Here is a 6,872-nt window from a genome sequence, read left to right on the forward strand (position 1 = left end):
TTTTTTTTTTACCAATTATCCAAATAATGTTTAGTCCTAGAAAGCTATTATTATCAGAACACGTGAGCATAACATGGCGGTTAGCAGATCAATGAATGAGAGGGCAGCGTTACCAGAGTTGCCCATATACCACACCATGTTACAACACAGTAGGGCTATTGCAGACAGAAACAATACTACTACATCGATGTTTCTTGTCGGCTCAATGTTTGAGTGGACTTTACTGTTCCGATTCGCATGAACGGTATACGAGTGGAGCGCATAGAGCGGGATAATACGCAGAGCGTCACACCACGTGAAAGAGAAACCTGAGCCGTGAACTAATTTTCGGCAGCCAGAATTTCGGTGCATCTCTAATTATTGACGACATCAGAAATGGATATTATATAATAGATGCTTTTTTTGAACATTTTAGCAATTTAAAAATATTAAAAAATGATTTTTTTTACACGGCACCCCTGCTCTCGACAGACAGCACCCCGGTTGGGAAACACTGGATTTCCAATATTCGTTTCACAAAAAACACAATTATTCACATCCAAATTAATTTTCAGTCTTAAAAATTAATTGGTAGGATAAATCTCATTTAAAATTTTGAAGTTCACCTCCTTAACTTTAGGAGGAAGAGGAAAAGATATATAGCTTTTCCTAATTTTTTGTTAATCATATAAGTAGCTTTGCAACCGTTATGTTTAGAGTATATGCTGCCGTCTGTTGGTTTGTGTAAAAACCTGCAAGGAGATGCCATTGTAGGAGCATCATTCACAATCAGACCTGTATGGTGTAATTTTTAGGCAATATGATTTCTTGAAAAGAATAAATGTCAGAAAACCGCTTTTGCGTCTCAGAATGGAAATCATATTCTGATACCCCTAAATTAACAAATGAAAAATGTGCTTTAGATTTTTAAAGAGATTTAGGCTGATGATACACGGGGCAACTTTGTGAGCAATTCTGCTGGGCAATTAAACAATGTTGCTTGGGCACTTTCCTATTGAGAATGGGTAACACATTTCTATCTGGATATTTTAGATCGGTTGTGGGCCTTGTGTCTCACCTGGTTGCCTGTTGACGGCAGCATTGTCCAAAAAGTTGCCCAGTGTACCATCAGATTTGTTGATGTAGATGTTGTACCAATATTAAATAGAGTTTCAAACACCATATATAACAGAATGATGATTTTATTAGTTTTCTTTATTATGTTTGTTCAAGAACATTAACATTAGGTAGTAACATTGCAACATTGGATAGTATTAGTACAAATGGATGTGTCAGAAGATCATATACTAACAATAGCATAGAAGACTCACCTTTTAACACTAAAACATATAAATAATAATAATAATAATCTCACATTCGGTGTATTACAGTGTTTGCATTTCATTACAATTTTATTAGAAAAATAGAAAAACTAAATCTGTACTACTACTTATCTCACACAGCAATAAACTAAAAAAAATCATGATTTTGTAAATAATGTGCATTTCTTAAAATATATACATATATCCATCAAGCTTATAAAATGTCACCTTTTTGCAATTAAATATAAGCATTAATACATGCATGATAAAGTCTCTAACGTCGCTGTCTGACGGAGCGTTTCTCCAGCCTCTGAAGAACCTCCCTCACTTTTGAATTAATAATTTCCCATGCACATTGCGAGTGGGACTGAAAAAAATAGAAATATATAGACATTAATATGGATGAATAGACAGTCAGACAGACAGAGAAATACTTCAGGATCTTACCTTTTTCTTAAGAAAAGCTTCTAATTTGTTGAAACATGTGGTCACAGGCTCATTTTCAGCATTGTTAGAGTGATGAATCTACCAAAAAAACAGAAAACACAGACAACATGATTATCATGTTGATAATGAGCTGTGTGGCTGTATTATACTTTATAATAACACATTTGTGATTCTTACACAGTTGCTCAGGGTGTGACGGGTGTGATGTAGGGCCTCAATAAACGTCTGTGGGTTTGGATTCTCCCTGTACATTGTTTCTGTTTTCTTCATAATGTCGACCAGAAGAATTGCATTATGATCCACCTGTGAAGAGCAAAACATTAATCTTAGTTTTTGTTTTGTTTTGTTAAACCTTTTATAAAACATTATTTATCAGCAACATACGGAATAAGGGCAGATGTACAAACCATATTGGCCAGATGATGTGGATCACACAAACTGGCTTCTTCATAATCAAATGCACAGTCGTGAGATATTGCAGTGCCCTTTGAAAACACAAAGCATATGTGTATTTTAAAATCGCACGTTTAGTAGAAATCAGAATTATGTTGTTTTAAGGACATTTACCATTGAATTTAACGACTGAATGAGATGCTCCCATTTTATGTGTCTTGCACACTCCTTATGGGCTTCCAGCAGGGATATGAACATGCAAACGATGGTGATTTTAATCCAGAACATATTTTCTGAAATCATGTAATAAATCTTCATTAGTAAGAAAATTGAGAATTACATTTATGTCAAATACAGTATATGTACATCATGCGTAACACTTAATGTCAAATGAAAAGTTTGCTCACCTGTTGTAGTTCTACTGTTTTCCAGTGAGTGCAGCTGAAGCTGAGATGCTGTGAGATGCTGATGTGACATTGTGCTTTGCCTTTTATACCTTGAGAAGTGACACCTGGCATTCCACACTTGTCAGGCTGGGTCAAAATGAAACAGGCCAGAAACACTGACCACACCTGTCAGGTAGGTGATGCCCAAATTCTGGTATTCCTTGAGGAAGTTCCTGTCAGTGGAAATCACGGGGGCGTTCAACTGATACTGTGGGCGGCTCATTAGAGTACCGTTGCAACTGTTTTTTCCACAGTTTAAAATATGATTTCTAGTATTTTCATTGGCTATTTATTTTTCAAACAATGAAGTATAAGTATATTTATATTTTTGCAATTTGCAATTTTCTATATTTTAGTGCATTTTATGCTTGTTTATTGTTTATGCTAGTTTTTATGGTTTTTGTTAATCGTTTTAGTTAAAATTTAGTTGTTATGGTAATTACATAATTATTAAAAATGAAGACAATTAGACCACTGAGTACAACAGGTAACGAATACGAGAATCAGAGAAGTATGACGAGAAAAAAAAAAACAACACCCAGCTTTAACGGTAAAGCATTATTTTATCAGAAGGATGAGATGTTCTGTTGCAGTTGACGTAATTTAATTTCCCTCAGGCACTGAAGGTTCCCCAGCATGTCAACCTTGTGACGCGTTGTTATGGTGAAAGTTGGAAGGTAGCTTGTGCCCTGGAAATGAAACTGAAAGTGCTCTCACTGTTCATGCTGACACAAGAGATTCACTTTAGTGGAACCGAACAGCAGTTGGTGGATATGCGTATACAGCACATTTCTCTCTTAGCCTATTGTACTTAATGGCCTCTTACAACATGCAGCATGTGTCAAAACATATGCACAGCAAAGTGAAAACATGCATTTATTAAGGAGATTATCAATAAGCATTGTTTTGCACAATCAAAGCTTGCATAAAGTGTTTTAGGTCCTCACAGTCATGGTAAATCAGGAGATATCAGGTAATTTGAGTGTTATTTTCAGGCCTAATCATAGAAATTAATATAATCGTGAAATCTCAGAAAAAAACGATTGAAGTTTCTAGGCCATAAATGTATCTTTGCAGGTGTGTTTGTTAACACAAATATCTAATCAGCAAACTGCAACCTGATTTCATGATGAAAACGTACCTGTGGGAACTTTTTTGCAAGACGCGAAATACATACCTCCATGTACAGTTCGTGACATATTCAATGTGAAATGTCCACTGGGTGGCGCTAAAAGAGTGTTTGTTTTTTTCCCCAGAACAGATGAACGTACATATGGGACGTTTTATATGGCGTTGGTTTTGTACGTGTCACCGCAGTTCTGACTTGAAATGTCCATTGAGTGGCGCTATAACTCTAATGCTCCATGACGTTTTAAAATAATGTACCATCTGCACTACACCTAAACCTACCCGATAGTATGAACAAAAGTGAATGTGACGTAAAAACACAATCGCAAGCATGGCGTTTTAGCTTGTTTTTCAATGTCTCATCTTTCAGCTCTTTCATCATGAGTCATATTTTTCATGGGATTCGTACCCAAGGATTCCGCATCCTAAGTCGAATTCTGTGGCGGCTGAGCTGCCAAGCAAGCTTGTTATGTCCAGAAAACGAAACATGGAGCTGTAATTATAACTGGGTACAAAAACAATTACAAGTACTCAATGTTTTACCACCTCTAGTGTTAATTTATGTTGGAAACCGCAGTGATATGTACTAATTGGTACGTATTTTACGTCTTGCGAAAATGTTCCCACAGGTACGTTTTCGTTATGACATCAGGTAGGCCAATCACATAGCAGCAACTCAATGCATTTTGGCATGTAGACATGGTCAAGGCAATCTGCTGAAAGTCAAACCGAGTGTCAGAATGGGGAAGACATGTGATTTAAGGCTGCATTTACAGTACATTGCATGGTTCAAGTGACCCAATACTGATTTTTATTTTCTTCCGTGCAAGCAGGAAAAAAGCACATGGATTTCGATATTCACAGATCGGTGTCAGGTTGTTTTTCCAAGTATTAATGCTGCGTTCACATGCTATTGGAATTATTGTAAATACGAGTTTCCTAATCTGAAATTAGACGTGAACACCTCTCAAGTTGTATTTACTACTGGGAAACTTAGAGATCATTTTGATTTGAGTTTCCAAGTTGGGCGGGCCATAAACTTTAAACATGGTGGAGGGGACAACCATTGCTTTTGTCAGTGCTATTCTATATTAGTTCCACAACAAATACATCACTTTGTCTTGTCGCTTAAGTAGTGTATATATAGGCTATATATGAACAGTCATTCGAAGCATATTGTATGTTTCATTAACAGTGAAATAAGCGTGTATTTGACGAAATTCCAGAATCGTCAGCAAGCTGACTATCTAGCATGGTGAATGTTTATATGATTGTCAACAAATGGGATGCTACATTTTATTCTTTCTGACAATAAAGCACTTAAAAGCGACAAGCTTGTTATCTTGACTTTATAAGTGAGAAATAGGACATTTCCGATCATGTGAAAGTAGCATTAGTATAAATGCAGATATCAGATATGGGTCACTTTTAAAAGAAGATGTAGGCTGGTCATCAGAAGAAAAAAATTACCTATTGATGTCAGAGGTCTGAGGAGAATGGCCAAATTGGTTTGAGCTGATAGCAAGACAACAGTAACTCAAATAACTACTTGTTACAACCAATGAAGAAGAGCATCTCTGTGGAACCTTGAAGCAGATGTGCTACAGCAGCAGAAAGCCACATTGGGTGGCACTTCTGTCAACTAAAAACAGAAAACTGAGGCTCCAGTTCGATTCGAGAAGATTGGGAAAAGGAAGCCTGGTCTGATGAGTCTCAATTTCTGCTGTGACATTCAGATGGCAGAGTCAGATTTTGGTGTGAACAGCATGAAAGCATGGATCCATGCTGCCTTGTATCAATGTTTCTGGCTGCTGGTGATGGAGTAATGGTATGGGGGATATTTTCTTTGAGCCCCTTATTACCATTTGAACACTGTTTAAACGCCACAGCCCATCTCCATCTCTTTATGACCACAGTGTTCCCATCTTGTTATGGCTACTTCCAGCATGTCATGAAGCTCAAATCAAATCAAACTTGTTTCGTGACCATGACAAAATGTTTGCTATACTCAAATGGCTTCCACAGTCTCCAGATCTCAATCCAATTGAGTTCCTTTGGGATGTGGTGTAAAGGAAGACCAGTCTGCAGCAACTGAGTGATGCTATCACGTCAATATGGACCAAAATCTCTGAGGAATGTTGAATCTATGGCATGAAGAATTAGGGCAGTTCTGAAGGGGCACTATATATATATATATATACAGGGGCATTTTCTTCATTAGGGCGATTGGTTTGACGCGTTACGAAGGAATGAAACGCCTTTGTCCGTGTTCACTCCATCTCGAATCGCGCTCACAGAAAGCGCATGAGAAACAGTGTCTCTTCCACGGCTCGGTACGCTTTCAACTAGTTTTTTTTTGTCTCGAGTAAGACACTGTATGACATTCACGTTAACTGATTTTTATTTTTTGACTGATTTTTATGTAGAAAGGGCGACAGCGCACCACATTAAAATAAATGACATAAGCGGTTTTCATAACCGCTGGCCAAATTCAAAAACGAAACTAAATCTATATATATATATATATAATTCTGCTACTCATGAATGACTGGTAATCAGTCAAAAGCGTGGAAACCCTGATTGACCTTCGAACCCATTTTTTTACTTGAAACACAAGTATCTATTTGCCTGGAAATGTGTTTGTGACGATGCTCTGATCTGATGCTTCATTATTGGAAAAGAAAACTGAAATTCATTGGGGACAACAGTTTAGAAAAACAGGCTCTTCCACGCAGAAGACAACATTATATGGATTAAAGCCTGTCCCAACATGCACTGCAGAGCACTTTTCTTTGAAACCAGGAACAAAAATGTTATCTATTCATTCATCTACAGCGGTGATGCAATTTTGACAGCAACATGTAAGTTTTGATTTATATAAAATGTTGAAAGTACATGTCATTGGGCTTGGAGAGGAGAGGAGAGGTGTGATTTTACTGAAAGCATAATTACATCAGCAACCACCTACATAGTAACACCATAGCAATACTAAAAACACTCAGATCACCTTTGAAACTCCCTTTCTTGCACTAACCAAACAGTAAAAGCTCCAGCTTTCTCCAAATCTGATGTGAAATCGTTATCTGACTAACATCCTGACTGTACTGCTCCTCAGCTGCAGAGTGATTAGTCAGGATGACATTTATCCCTCATGTTA

Source organism: Sinocyclocheilus grahami, unplaced genomic scaffold, assembly GCF_001515645.1.
Source record: "Sinocyclocheilus grahami isolate Dianchi unplaced genomic scaffold, SAMN03320097.WGS_v1.1 scaffold98.1, whole genome shotgun sequence".
In the NCBI taxonomy this organism is placed as follows: Eukaryota; Metazoa; Chordata; class Actinopteri; order Cypriniformes; family Cyprinidae; genus Sinocyclocheilus; species Sinocyclocheilus grahami.